The sequence below is a fragment of the Coptis chinensis genome, chromosome 3, assembly GCF_015680905.1.
Source record: "Coptis chinensis isolate HL-2020 chromosome 3, ASM1568090v1, whole genome shotgun sequence".
In the NCBI taxonomy this organism is placed as follows: Eukaryota; Viridiplantae; Streptophyta; class Magnoliopsida; order Ranunculales; family Ranunculaceae; genus Coptis; species Coptis chinensis.
The window spans coordinates 61317368-61332727 of NC_141458.1; the positions used below are offsets into that span (position 1 = coordinate 61317368).

At 36.7% G+C, this 15360-nt stretch overlaps 1 pseudogene; it reads left to right on the forward strand.

Moving 5' to 3' along the window:
- Nucleotides 1-2843: 2843 nt before the first annotated feature.
- The window catches only part of LOC147510290 (adenine nucleotide transporter BT1, chloroplastic/mitochondrial-like), a 31583-nt pseudogene continuing 19066 nt past the window's right edge, over nucleotides 2844-15360 (forward strand).

A 15360-nucleotide genomic window follows, 5' to 3' on the forward strand; every position in this document is an offset into this window, starting at 1 on the left:
ATTAATAGTTTAATTGTTATTTACCTTGTTTTCTATTTTCATGTTCTTCTAGCTTTAGTTAATGAATCAAGTTCTTATATGTTTTCAATACAAAGTTTTCAATCTTGTTTCCACTACTCTTATTTCATTACATCTTTCTAATCTTGCATTCACAACCCCAACACAAGTTCACTCATTTGAGAAGTTCAAATGAGTGTTAGTTGGTGACTAAGCATTACAAACTTCCTTCCATACTTGTTTTCATATTAACAATCTTAAGTTTTCAAGTTTCACATTACACAACTAAGTTTTTACTTTGATAACACAAAAAGTAACTCATAGTTTGATTAGAAAAGCTTATAGAGTGAGAGTTTCTACCATCAAAACCATCCTTCTTTGTATAGATTTAAGATGAACAACAACACCCAAACCACCACTATTACAAACAACCATTGTCCCTCACATAGGCTTTGAATACCAATGAAAGTATGAAGTTAGACTCTTTGTAAAATGATAATTGGAGAGAATAAAGGAACATTACAAGTTCAAACTTTACCCAAAGACAAGAATCGAAAAAAAAAATGTCTCTTTTTTAGCTCCCTTGACATTTCTTTTCAAATACTGGCCATGCCAATTAATGATTTGCACTGAAAAAAATAAGAGCACTAAATACTTTAAAGAATCGTTAACAAAAAATTATTGTATTAATCTCATTTATTTGATGTCATTGTAACAGTGCAACATACATGTTGCATTGGGATATCCAGTGCAAAACAAAAGCCATCTACATGTTTGTTACTGAGCCTAATCAAATTCAAGCTAGTAGCTAGTGAGGTTATAATTGTTATCCTTACCTGACTATCTACGAATCTCCCCAACAAGAGGTCCATAACCACAGCTGCATTGAGTGTTAACTCTTTCCGCTCATCCTCCCACGCTATAGCACTGCAAAATAAACAAAAATGAAAGAAAAACAGTTTATGTAGTGTCACACGCACCATGATAACACATCAACAAAAGCAACAATTTTTAGCTTTGTTACTTACTCTGGTTTTGCATTCTTGAAAAATTGCTCAACTATTTTATTCTCATTTTTCTTCAAATAAGGCCATGCCATGCTTGTTGTGACATCAGGCATTTTTAATGACATTGGGTCCACTATTAGAGTAGGCGATCCACAGTTATAGGATTGGCATCAACTTCTTTCTTCTTGACCCTTCTCTCTTTGGGGCTCTTGTTATCACCGTCCTCGGGGTTTTTTTCTCCTTTCTTGTTTCCATCTTCGTTCTCTTCTTTACCCTTTTGATCATTGAAGGTATTTCTTTATTCTTTTTTGTTTCCGGCCATCTTTTTTCAATCTCATTTTCTTCTTCAGTTTGCACGACACTATCATCATACAGCACAATCTCTGATTGCCTCTCACTATCTATAAAGTATCATTGAACTTAAACTCACTCTTTTCATCCTTCATCCACTTATTCTCCTCATCCAAAAGTTGAACCTCTTTCTTATGTTTTTCGATCTCTTCCTTGTCCTTCTTCTCATTATCTCTCAATTCCTCAATTAACCTTTTCATATTTTCATTTTCAATTCTCATAGCTTCTTCATTTGGAAAAACTTCTCTTTCAACTTCAGAGGTGAGATCTAACAATTTTTCCTCCTTGCTTGATTTAGTGCCCAATTCGATTGATACCTGAAAATGGTGCAAAAAAAACACAATTAAGATTCAAAACTAACATGCAATCTCATTTATTTGATATCAATGTAATAGTGCAACATTCATGCTACATGAGATTTGACACTGCAACATATATGTTGCAAGGTATGCAACACGAGCCCATTCAAGTTCAATTTGACTCGTGACACGAAGAAAAGGGCGAATGTTTGAAATCAAAGTAGGGTGTACTTTCTCACTGTCAAATGGTTTTGGAACATACCAACAGTCCTCAATCTTAGCTTGAAACTAATTTTTTTCAAACTTGAACTTGAAGAACTTGGTTGTTCTTGTTGTTTAGATGAACAGAAGAAGAATCTATAATATCTAGTACAACTATCTCTTCCTTTCTTTAGTGAAGCAATGGAAATTGAATGTGAAAAATAGGGTGTTGGAGGTATATGTAGTAGTATTACTAGTACCAAACTCCATTTTCAAAGGTTTTTCCTAGTGGCTTTATTTTTCAGTGAAGTGGTAGACTTTTTGTTTTTGTTTTTCTGCTTTTGATGATTTTATCTAAAGTAAACACTAACCATGTTGCAGTAGGAGTTTTACAATGCAACATCCATGTTGCAGTGAGAGTTTACAGTATAACATCTATGTTGCAGTAGGATATTAGACAAGAACCATGCATGAGACTTATCTTTTCAGGACCCATCTCCTTTAGAGGACATTTCTCCATTGCTTCTCGGAGTACGTCCAAGCTCCACCTACAAACTCTAGGCTCGGCAAATTCAAATCCTTCTATTGGTGTGATTATCTTTGAATTGTATGCTCACACAACCCAACACAAAATGCATCGTCTATTCCCGAGTATGTGCTCAGAACTGACCAAACATCAATGTTTGATTTTGTTGTAGATTTAACATTCAACCTATCCTATTTTCAAAGAAGACACTAAACAGAGTTGCAAACGGTTATCCATTATTTTTTCATTATGCACATCCGTTATGTCTTCTCTAATCGAATTCATGAGATCAACCATTGATTTCGTATTTAACCTATAACTCAAATCCCCACTTTTCACCAAATTTTGTTTGCCTTCCTCCTCCACCTTCCCTTGCAGTGTAACCTGAAATTAAAGAAAATGAATTATTTAGTACTAGCTAGTTCTTTCATATAGCTTGTTTCACCCAATTCTCACTGCAACATGAATGTTGCATTGCTTTTTTTACTGCAACATAGTGGAAAACCACCCTCAGACCTTAAACAAACATCACCAATTAAACCCCTCATGGTCATTTACAATGTTACTTTTCAGTGCAACACTCATGTTGCATTCAACCCAAACACTCATGTTGCAGTGGTAATTGGCAGTGATGTTGCAGAAGTAATTAGTGACAATGCAAATCAACCCAACACTATTTTTCGACGATACATTCGAAGCAAAAATCATGTTGCAGTGGAAAACAACATGTAAAATCAAATTTTTCATAAAATAAAAACCCTAGTATATTCGATGCGTTAATACATTCAACATGTTTTAACCAATTTATTTTCCAAATTTTCATAAAATGAAAACTCTAGTATATCAATATTGTGAAACTATCAATGAAATTTGGTTTCTAACATTTTTGTCGTTTGGTTGTTCTTTTTTTGAAGTAGATTTTGTGTTTGCTTGCATAAGATCGCTTGAATCGTTATTTTTTTCTTTCATTACGGGTCTTCATTTTGAAATTCAGGTTTAATTTCAGGAACTAGGGTTTTTTTGTTTTCGATCTAATTGTTTTTGACAAATCTGTTTTCCATCTTTTTATCTAATTTAGATTTCTGTTTGAAGGACAAATTTGTAATATTATCAACAAATGGACCGGGTGGGCTTTTGACATAATTACAAAAGTCTATATCTTTTATCCGTAATTAAATTGGAGCATTGGGCTTCAGGGGCAATCTCTGTGAAAAAAAAATAAAACCTTGTAATTAAATCCTCAAGAATAAGATGAAGATTCTGTAGGAATATTTATGGTTTCACCGAATGATTTACTACGAACCGCGAAACACCCACGCGCAATGGAATAAAGGGTGTCACGGTTTGGTTAGAAATTTACCTTTTAGATCAGCTTCTTGATATCTCTGAGAATCCAATAACTATGAAATCCGAAATCAACCTCTTGATCTTCTGTTGTATTCCTATGCACAGAGTAGACGTTGTGTGGGCAACGATCTTCCAACCGCTTCTTTCTCTCTTGGCCTCTCTCACTCCCAAAATTGGATCCGATTTCTGGATCTATTTTTCTTGAGCAAAACCTTGATTTTTCTTGTATAGAAAAACAGCCAAAGAAAAGAGGTTTCCTTTATATATGCTACAACAGGGACCATAAGGAGAAATTAGGGTTGGGCCTCCTGACGGGCATAGGCTTCCCATGTTCACCCAGAACACACGGCCCAAGTCCGTCAACAAATGGCTTATTCTACTAAAGGCCATTGTTGCACTACCGCCCTAATCCCAAATTAAGTGTCAGCATTTATGGGCTCCATATTATATGCTCGTTGATCTCCCCGTGTTTAAGATATTGAATATCCATTCATTAAGTCAAGTTACTGACAACTACATTAATTAGCTTCTTATGTCCTTGAGTAGTACCACTCAACCTCATTGTCATGTCAAAATAAATCCACCGGCAAGGTTTACATGACAATCTTTTTGAGTTTCTCAAGGGGACATCATCAACCCAACTTCCTGCGGGTCACGGATTCCTTCTATAATCAATAGCACACCTTACATACAATGTCATTACCCAATCCATCAAGTTTGTTGATTCACAAATGAATCTCACTCATTGATGATTTAAAGCAATGCACAATGAACGTAAGTGCCCGTTATTATATCCAGATTAAGAGGACAAGCATCCATAATGACAGAGGTGTTTGTTCTCTTATATAGTCAGTATAAAGAGAAATAACCTCACTTAGTCCTGTTCAATACACACAAAGTGTACTAGTGTAATCTTATAGTCAAGATAGACTAATACCATATTATACTACAACCATACCAATGGTTTGTCCAAATCCATTTAAGTTGTGAACGTTTACTTATACTTTATAAGGTACTGATGATATGATCTTCTGTGTGTCACCACACACCATATCATCTACAACATAAAGTATTAGACACATGCATATAACTAATAACATATATAATATGCATAACATTTGCCTATATGATTCTCATTCAAAATATAAAGAATTAGAGTTAATACAAAAGTAATGCTTTTAGTATATAACCCTATCAGATTCCTACTTGCAAATAATGTTTGAATTAGTTGAGTTCGGTATAACAAAGGCCGACCTCAGTAATTAATTTTCTTACTTCTCTGTGTTTGTGTGTGTGTCTCAGGTTCATATTCTGTCTTTCCTATATGCTTTTGTTTCTAATCTATCACCCTCATTCCCTCTTACTGATAGTGTCCTTCTGCAGTTATTTGCAGATGATACAATTATGAAGAAATTGACACCTAACCCAGGGGAACAAGCCAAGCTCTCTATCCCAGCCTCATTAATTGTAGGGGCTTGTGCATGAGTAAGCCCAACCTTGTTTACATATCCTCTAGAGCTTTGGCAAAACCCTACTAACCGTACAGGTACACTTAAACCAAAAGTGTCCTAAAACTTTCGACTCTTTCTAGTCTTAAGAAAATGTGTTGTCTTCAATAATGAAATTGATTACATTTCAAAGAGATGTTTATGAAACTCTATTGCATGCTTTCATCAAAATCACGAAATAGGAAGGACCCACATGTTGGTGTTATCCCTCACATGAGGAGAGAAAGAAGTTCAGTTTGCGTGAAAAAGGCTGAGCACTCGCACGTGCTCAGTTTGGTCTTGCCCAAGGCGCGACCAGCCATGCCATGAACAACTTACAGTACTTTGAGGGTGCACGCGCTCAATATTTTCCTTGTTGAGAGCGCGCCCGCACCCATGCCTATTTTCGGCAGAATTCTATTTTTGTGAAATCGCGAGTTTGCAATATATGTTGGGGTTTTTGGCAAAACCTAACAGACGAACCAAGGTAACACAAGAGAAGGAAAACCCAATCTTGAAAGTAGTCAAGATTGAGAGATAACTTTTACAGAAAGACAATCCTGTAAAGAGATAGGAGTGATCTAGTAAGGTGAGAAACTGAAAGGAGTGATTGTAATCTTTCTTCCCACTTTATAAAAGGATTAGCTCTTGTGGAAGTAGGCACCTTTGGCCGAACCACGGTATATCTTTGTATTGTGGTATGCTTGTTCTTCTCCTTACATTATTATATGTTGTTAATAGTTGTTTAGAGAGTTGGGCATGTTAGCTAGGTTGTAGTTGATATTTAGATTATTGTGTGGTGATTGTTGTTGGTCCTAATACAAGTTATCTGTGTAGTGGGGATCGATTGGTATCGGTATTAACAGTGGTATCAGAGCCAAGTTAGATTAACCTAGGGTGTTATCCAAACCTAGCCCAGAAGGTGTTTGAACAAATTCCTGAGAGGAGGTTTGAGTTAAAAAAATAACTTGTAGAGATGGACCATTCTGTGAACACTCGCATGACTAGTCTGAATTGGAAGAACTACACCATTTGGAAAGCCAAGATGGAAGACTTGCTCTATTGCAAGGACTTGGCACAACCAATTGAAAATGGAGAAAAACTGGAATCGGTTGTTGTGGCTGAGTGGAGCAAGCTTGACAGAAAAGCAATTTGGTACATTCAATAGTGGATTGATGATAGTGTCTTTCACCATGTATCCCAAGAGACTACAGCTTTTGGCTTGTGGAAGAAACTCGAAGACCTCTATGAGAGGAAGTCGGGCAGAAACAAAGTGTTGCTCATTAAAAAGTTTGCGAACACGAAGTACCAAGAAGGTTCTTCAATGTCTGAGCATCTTAATAAAGTAAAGAATACCATCAATTAGTTGCATTTGACGAAAATTAATGTGGGAGACAAAGTTGAGGCTTTGTTTCTATTAAACTCTCTACCCGAAAGTTGGGAGACGTTAGCAGTTTCTCTACACAGATTAGCTAAGGATGGAATCATTTCCATGGAGATGGCTACCGCGTCTTTGTTGAATGAGGAGACTAGAAGGAGTTCAAGAAGCAGCTCCTCTCACTCAGAGATCCTTGTCACAAATAAACGGCGGAGAGGTAGAAGCATAAAATCATCTCATTCTAGAGGTGATGACAGAAGCAAATCTAGGGGTGAATCTAGAACTCCTAAGGCAGAGAAGCAATATTACTACTATGCCACCAAGGGTCACTTCAGGTATGAGTGCAGAACACTGAAGAGGGATGAGAAGAATAACTGTGTGCATGAAGACATCATAAAGAGGAATGGAAACTCAAGCAAAGATGCTACCGCACTAGTGGATGATGGTCTAGTGGGAATTGTGTCAAATTGTGGTGAGTGTTGTCTTAGTATCTCATGCCAGGATACAGAGTGGGTGATAGATACATGAGCATTGATAAAACAATAAAAGTGAATAAAATTCTACTCCGAATAAACGATGAAGTCTAAACACAAGTAAAACTAAAACTTTTTCGTATACTATTTATCAAAGATTTCTACTCTCGATACTATTGAAGTAGAGTTGGAATAGAAGATTTGTTCCACTCCTAGTTCTTTAGCATTCAAGTTTCTTACGACTATCAATCCTACCAAAGTCAATGAGAGTTTTATGAATTATACTATGATGCAATTTATACTAACAAGATACTGGGATTATAATGATTCAACTACAAAATGCTACGGAATACTAAAGTTTGAATCTAGAATAAGAATTAGGGGGGAATTGAATCTACCTTGAATCCAACTTAAGAACTAGCATAGATTGTTGTAATCAAATTCTTACGTTCTTACAGTAAGAATTGGTCGTTTTAATCCCTAATTATACATGACATCTCTACCAATTCATAACTAGCATGTGAGGAAGTCCACCCATTCTCATGGCGAATCAATGACCTTCTAGAGTGGAATAGACTCTTACAATGATTCTACACTACACAATCAAGTTTTCATCAAGGTTTCATCAAACCCCTCTAATGGAGGTTTAGCCTTGATTCATCAAACTATCATTTCTATATGAATTAAAACTAGACATCATAAAAAGATTGGAACTTTGCTTATTTAAACTCAAATGGAAACTACTCATGCAATAATTGATTTAAACTAATAATGATAAATAAGTAAATCTAAGAATTGAAACTAATAATTAATGGAAAACAAAATTAGATTATCAAGAACTAAATATTTTATTGATATAACAACTAAATAACAATCATTCAATACTGAAATTAAAACAAGAATAACAACTAATTAATTAATTCAAAAACTAGATCTAGAACTAAGCTTTAATAGCTATTTTCTATCCTAACCTAATTGATACTTAAGAGCTAAGTCTTGTGTGTGGAAATGGAGGAGACCAGAACCACATTTTCGTGCATGGGCTGAGGGTCCATGTTTTGGGCCGGAAAATCGAGCCCAAAGCCCAATTTCTTCAGTCCACAGGGCCCTTTTCAACTGGCTTTGACTTCAATAGACTTTTTGTCTGTTTTTGCTACTCTGATTGGCTCAAGATTTGGACCATTGGAAAGATCTTTCCGAGCCGGTCGTTTTGACATAAGGTACGCCCAATTCCGAGGCATGAGTCCAAAGATACGATCTTCGGAAGTTCTATTGACTTTTGTGTGTTGTTTCTGCCCGCGTTGACTTTGACTTTTCAGCTTCTGACCGGGCTTTACAAAGATTTTTTCTCCTTGAATCTTGGCATTTAATCACAGAACTTCTTAGCAACCAACCCTTGCTCCTTTATATCGCCAAAGTTGCACATTTCTGCACATAATTGACTTCAATGCCTGAAATACATAAAAGCACGTAATTAGCATTAACACTTATTTAATACTCGTATAATTGGTCTAAAAGTATTATTATTAAGGGGTTAGAACTAAAGTTTTAGGCTCTTATCAAACCACCCACAAATAACATTTTGCTTGTCCTCAAGCAAATATGAGAAATTAGCATAAGTGACCAAAAATGGAGTTCTAACTAATCTCATTTTGCCGAGTGCGATTACATTGACCATATGCAAAAATGCCTTAAACCACTAGGAATTCCCTAGTGGACGAGTTATAGCCTCGTGACAGTTTTCCAGTGAAGGTACTCACAAACTTCATCTATACTACAACGACTCAGAAATAAAACTATTGTTTCCTTATCTATGTCTCAATTATATATACATCTCACTAGCAATGAATACAGAATAATCAACTCGAAACCTAAGCTAATATATGCATAATAATCAATCATCTATGAATAAACCTATATGCAATGAGTAATACTATGAGATGAACTAGCAGGTCCGTTTCTGAAAACTTAGAACAGCGTCCTAGCATAAATGTCAAGACAAAAACCACTCTGATTTTTCTGCTCAAGTTTCGCTACTCCAGTGTGCAGTGGGCATACTTTACCTTACAAACTCAATGACACACAAGGAAGCCGGAGTCGATCAAACACATCTATCACTTACTATCACACTAATCTATTCCTAATTGAGCTAAAGGTCTTTATTAGGTGTTGCGGGGATTAGGAGATGGTTTAAGAAGGAAGGAAATGGATATTCAAAAATGACAAGTCTGAGATAATAGAGTCTTCATATTATACAACTAGAGAAACCCTTGTTCTTTACTTTTGCTTCTACACTTTGTTTCCATCCTTAGCCATATTTTTCTTTTTCTTTTGACTCCTTTGATTCTTTTTTTGGAGTTCTAACTCTTTATTTTTTTTTATTATTATTATATATTTTTTTATTTGGATGGAAACTTACTTTTCTCATCTGAAGCGACTAACAAATTCTTGATTTCAAAGGTTCTTCCCTTTTCTATTCTTCATCTCTATTCTCAGACTTATTCAAAGAATTGGGTAGGTTGATTTTTTTTTTTTTTTTTTTTTTTTGTTTTGTAACAGGGTAAAGGATTTGCGGTTTATGAAAGGCTCAAGAAAGGCTCAGAAGGGCGACTAGCAGAAAATAATTCATAGGTTTGAATTTTTGGCTATATCGATCCAAAGAGGGCCTAAATTCCCACTTAGGATATGGTATAGTGATCAAGCAAGTGGACGTGTGATTTTTCTATCCGGATTTTACTCCTCCCTTGTGTCATTTCTCAAATATTTCACTCATATAAGGCTTTAGGCTATATTCTCACAGGATTTGTAGAATAAGTACTCTAGCCTAGATTTGAGAAACTTACTGCCAACAATCATAGATACTCATGTATTTATAGATAGATGCAAGGATTATTACCTACATATTAGCCTAAGTTTCTAAAAACTATTCTAATGCAAAAGCTACGTGAGACTTCTAGATTATTGAGAGCATAGAGAAAGAAAATAATACCAATATTCCTAAGTGTATAACATACTTTTTATTTATATTTTTAAAATTTTTGATTTTTTTTTTTTTAACTAGAAAACAAGTGCATATTATACATATCTATATCCTAACAGATGCCATAATTACACGTGTTTCTATCCCCCCCCCCCCCCCAAACAAGAAGCATGCTTTGTCCTCAAAATATTTAAATAAATAGGTTAGAGAAATACAATTGAAATGCATGAAATTCTGGAACATTTGCAAAACAAGGTTAAACATACTAATATAGAAAAGAAAAACTGACACAACTCTATAAGAGTTCCACCCGTAATGGGGTTAATGATAAATAAATTGCTTGGGACATAAGTAGACACTAACTGAAATAAAAACTAACCTTAACTCCCGTTTAAGCATTTTCCTCATTTCCCTCTCCAAAGAGAGGAGGTTCCTTTCCATCCTGCCATGCCATGATAACTTGCCAAGCCCGCCGCCGTGTGTCGTCAACTTGTGCTAACCTGTCTAGTGTTACTATGTCTGATGGGGTGTAAGGAACAACCAAATGAGGCTGCACCTGCCATCCCGGCCAAGTCATTACTCGAAATAAGCGAACCACCCAATTGGTGGTTCTCATAACTTCAACCCTTTTCGAATCCGTGAACTGGTTACAGAATTCAGGTAGACAACTGAGCATGATACGGCAAACCAAAACAGGCATAAGAAGATACTTATGTCGCATGCTTTGGGATCTCTTAAGACTAGCCACTAATACTCAGGGAATGTCATATCGACGACGTCCCTCATCTAAAGCAAGGAAAACGTCACCAGCAGTATTATTTGCAGAGCTAAACTGCCAATCTCCTAAAATATTCATCAGGATGAATAACATAGTGGTGCCTACTTTTAGGGACAGGCTACCAAGGGCTATGTTGTAACGCCCTTGGTCCATTATATGAAATACCCCTCCCCCATAATACGCATGGAAATATGTATAGTCATAGAGGTATGCATTACCGGTCATATATCCCCACGTGTGAATAGGATCAGGTATTGGTATTCCCGAAACTAATGCTACCACATACGTATTGTATTCTAGTGGTGTGTCATCAACCATGACGGAGAATTCTTGTTCTCCATCCTGGTTACAATAGAACTTAACATTATTGTAAAAAAATTCAGTAAGCTTAAGTGAATACGAGTCGTCTTCACTTACCAGAAGATGCCTCCATCCGCACTACATGATCCGTTCGCGGAACCAATGTCCATAAGTCTCGCTCCCCAACAAGTGTTCGAAAGACTGCTCCGATATTACTATTGGAGAAGTCATCACAAAACTACTCTTTAGAACAGCTGCAACGATCTTGGAACAACCCACAAAATATTGGAATTTTTCTTGCCCACAGGGTTTTGGGCGCGGGGTGCGCTCAACCTATGCCTGGGTAGGGCGCAGGGTGCGCCTTGGTGATTTTCTAGTTCCAGGCACTTGGGCGCAGGGCGCGCTCACTTTTTGCCTGGGATGGGCCCGGGTCGTGCTCAAGATGAAAACTGGAATTCCAGTGTTGTGGCAAGAGTTCGCTCAGCTTTCGAGGGCTTGGTAGAGGCGTGGTCGTACTCGATGAAATTCTGTGGGGGCGATTGCCAAGGGCGGGCGTATGCTTGATCATCACAGGGGGCCTTGGCTTCGCTAAGCTAAGTTGCTAAAATGGAGAAGAAAAATGGGAACCGTGGGAGTGAAAGGTGAAAGATGAAAGTTAGGTGTATGACAGGCTTCTTTTTATGTATGTAGATGGTGTATGGTCGTTGAACAAAACAGAAGCGTATCAAAACCTAATTATCCCCCAATAAGTAAAGGATGAGTAGGATATCGTTCCACTTTTAAGTGTATGTTATGTGAAGGGCGGAGACTGGAAAGGGGTTTAAGGGATTAAAAACTATGATTGTAGAGATTTTAGATTCTAATGCTAAACTAAACTAAATTAACTAAACTATTGAGAATTTATAACAGAGGGAATTCAAGATATTAGAATCCACCAATACTTTTAATCTATGACCTTACCTTCATGGTTGTTCTTACAAGTAGACTACAATTAGGCAATCGGCGAAAGTGCCGATGCCCTCTTGAATCTAAAACATCGTTAACAATTAACTCTACTTAAGGTTGTTTTTATGTTTATGATATTAATATCTTCTTTCCTTTTATGTAAGCTCAGGCAGCCATTCAATGTATTACCAAGAGTAACATCAAGGAGTACTTCCTAATAGGGCAGCCATTCAATGAATCACCACTTAAGGCAAACACAAAGAATACTTCCCCTAGGTAGCCACTCCCTGAGCTATCCCTTCTAAGGTAACACAAAGAATACTTCTCTAACTTTAAAGAACTATACTACTAGAAGAAAAGTAAAGAACACTAGCATGATATTAATATTGCAAAAAATAAACCCTATTCTATACTTCCATCCCCTGGTGTGGGCAATGGAACTAATAACTAAAAACATAAAGAACTAACCTGATTGAAGAACACCATGAACCAGAAGAATCATTAAACCTTAAGCACTGACTTCATCTATTCCCTTGAAGGAGAAGATTAGCCTTCCATAGAGAAGGAAGAACACGAAGAACGAGAAGAAGAAGAGTTGAAGAACATAAGACTAGAAAGACTAATTTATTAAGACTCAGCTAGTTAAAACTGATCTTTTATTATTAATCTCTCTCTGCCTCAAGTTCTGGATACAAGAGTATAAGTGAATTGGAAAATTACATGAGGCACTTAGGTATTCTATTTATAGAGATTACAATGAGCTCTAGAAGCATTCCAAACCGTCATTTGTTTCCTAATACAAATAGACTTCTTCTAGAGTCCAACTTCATCTCCAAAACTGAGAAGAAATTGGCTACAGTGTCAATCCATGCGTCTGGACGCACTATTCATACGTCTCAGACGCGATCAATACGTCTGGACGCTCGATCCATGCGTCCCTGACGCATAAGCCTATTTTGTCTTTGCTTTTCTTCAAATTCTGTATTGCAAAGAAAATTCTTCCTTTGTCTTAGCTTTTCCATCCATTCTGTTCAACTTTTTTTTTTTTTTTTTTTTTTACTCAGTGGTATATCCTTGATTAGTACTGGATATGCTTGTTTTCCACTAGCTTCTTTCACTTAGAACAGAATGATGGTCTTCATTGTATCTCTCTGGTATTTCCTTGTAATATTCCTTTTGTGTTATTTCTTCCTCTTTGTGCCCCTCGTATTCTCAGAAACATATGGGTATGGTTGATAAAGATTTTGGCTATACTCTTTGTCTGGAGTTGGGTAAAGGGTAAAGGGTTTTATGAAAGAAAATGGCTTATTGTAAGTCTCAAAAGGGGTCCTACTAGGTGGGATAAAGGCTGAATAGGTTCACTACTTGACTTATCAATATGATACTCTATTTCGAATAGACTACAAGACCTAATGGCTATCTCCCCAGTTGATGTCACTTCGTGATTAACCAAATCAACAAATAATGAGACTATATTACAACGACATAAAGAACTGAAAGATGTTGAGTCACTAAGACTCAGATTTTTCGTAAGAACTCTCCAAAGAATGGGTATAAAGCTCAAGTCTCATGGGCTAAGTCAAAAAAATTCTACTTCCAGTTTACTAGGGGTTTAAATCTCTCTTCTAGTAAAAGTACACAAAACTGACCAAGTATTATGGTGGTGCCTTGATAAAGAATTCTATCAACAAGAACTATGTCCAAGCATAATAAATGGTCTAAGCGGTAATGAAATCAATAATATTAGCTATCTATCAAACTCAACACTAAGCAGTATAGAATATATATCCCAGACTCATCATTAAAATATTTTTGTTTTTGAAAACTAATTTTCAAAATTTATTTCTCAAGTACACCCTCCCCCTACTTATGCATGCATTGACCTCAATGTATAAAGAAGTATATTAAATGGATGAGAAAAAGGTAGGATATTACCATTGATGCCGAATATCAGAATTAGTTCAAGAAACAAATTTTTAGGTCTTTTAGGCTGCTCCTTCTTAAGCTCTTTAGATGGTCCATCAGGCATAGGTGATTCAAACTTTTCTCTGAACTTGCTGTCATCCATGACAGGTGATGAATCCGAAATCACATTGATTGCCTCGACATTAAGTTCCACACAGTCTAAGTCTGTCTGAGCTTTCAACAACTCATCAGCAGGATATGAATGAGTCAGATAATCCTGTGCTAACGCTTCAATCATGTATACCTCATTCACAACACACACCTCCTGTGGTTGCTGTAACGTATTGAAGATATTGGTTTCGACTCTCATATTACCAAACGGATAACGTCATATTACCATTTCGACAGTTGATGAGTGCATTTGCAGTGGCCAAGAATGGTCTGCCTAGAATGATTGGTATGCCTACCAGATGTAGGTGTTGTGTTGAGTACTATGAAATCAATCAGATAATAGAAATCTTTGATCTTGACTATGACATCTTCAATGATTCCTTTAGGTATCTTTACTGATCTATTTGCCAACTGTAAAGTAACATCAGTCGATTTAAGATCCTTCAAGCCTAACTTCTTGTAGACGAAATATGGTAGAAGATTCACACTGGCACCCAAATCTAATAAAGCTTGCTCCTCGAAAGAATCTCCAATTCTGCATGTAACAGTTGGACTTCCAGGATCTTTCAGTTTCACAACCGCTAGATTATGTAGGTACAATGAACATCTTTGAGCGATAAAAGCTCCTTTCGGAATGTTAGTCTTCTTCTTCACTAGATCTTTCACGAACTTGGCATACGAGGGAACTTGCTTGATGGCGGTCAGAAATGGGATATTAATATGCAAATTCTGAAATACATTGCAAATCTCCTTGTATTGGTCATCCTTTCTAGTATTCACTAGTTTCGAAGGAAACGGTGCTGGCGGATTCTTCAATATCGGTTCTCTTCTTTCAGCTTTGGTTGGCTTGGTAACAAATAGTGGAGTGATAGGTGGAGTCACTCGTGATGCCTTCTTCTTACTTACTTCCACAATAGTTCCTTCAACTTCTTTTGCAACAATAGGTGGCACAACACTAGATATATCTAGAGTGTTAGAACTGAGTGGGATGGTGGGGACATAAGTTACCTTAGGCTCCACAGAATCTTTTCCTAGTTCATAGACAATCTTGTTATCAACTTTCTTGCTTGACCTCAGAGTGGTGACAGAATTAACTTGTTCATGAGTAATCTCCAGGTTATCCACTTGCAGGACACCTCTTCCTTTCGAATTTGGCTCCGGCTGGCTTGGTAATGCTCCTTTCGATCTTTCCGTCAAGGCGGCAGCGATTTGCCC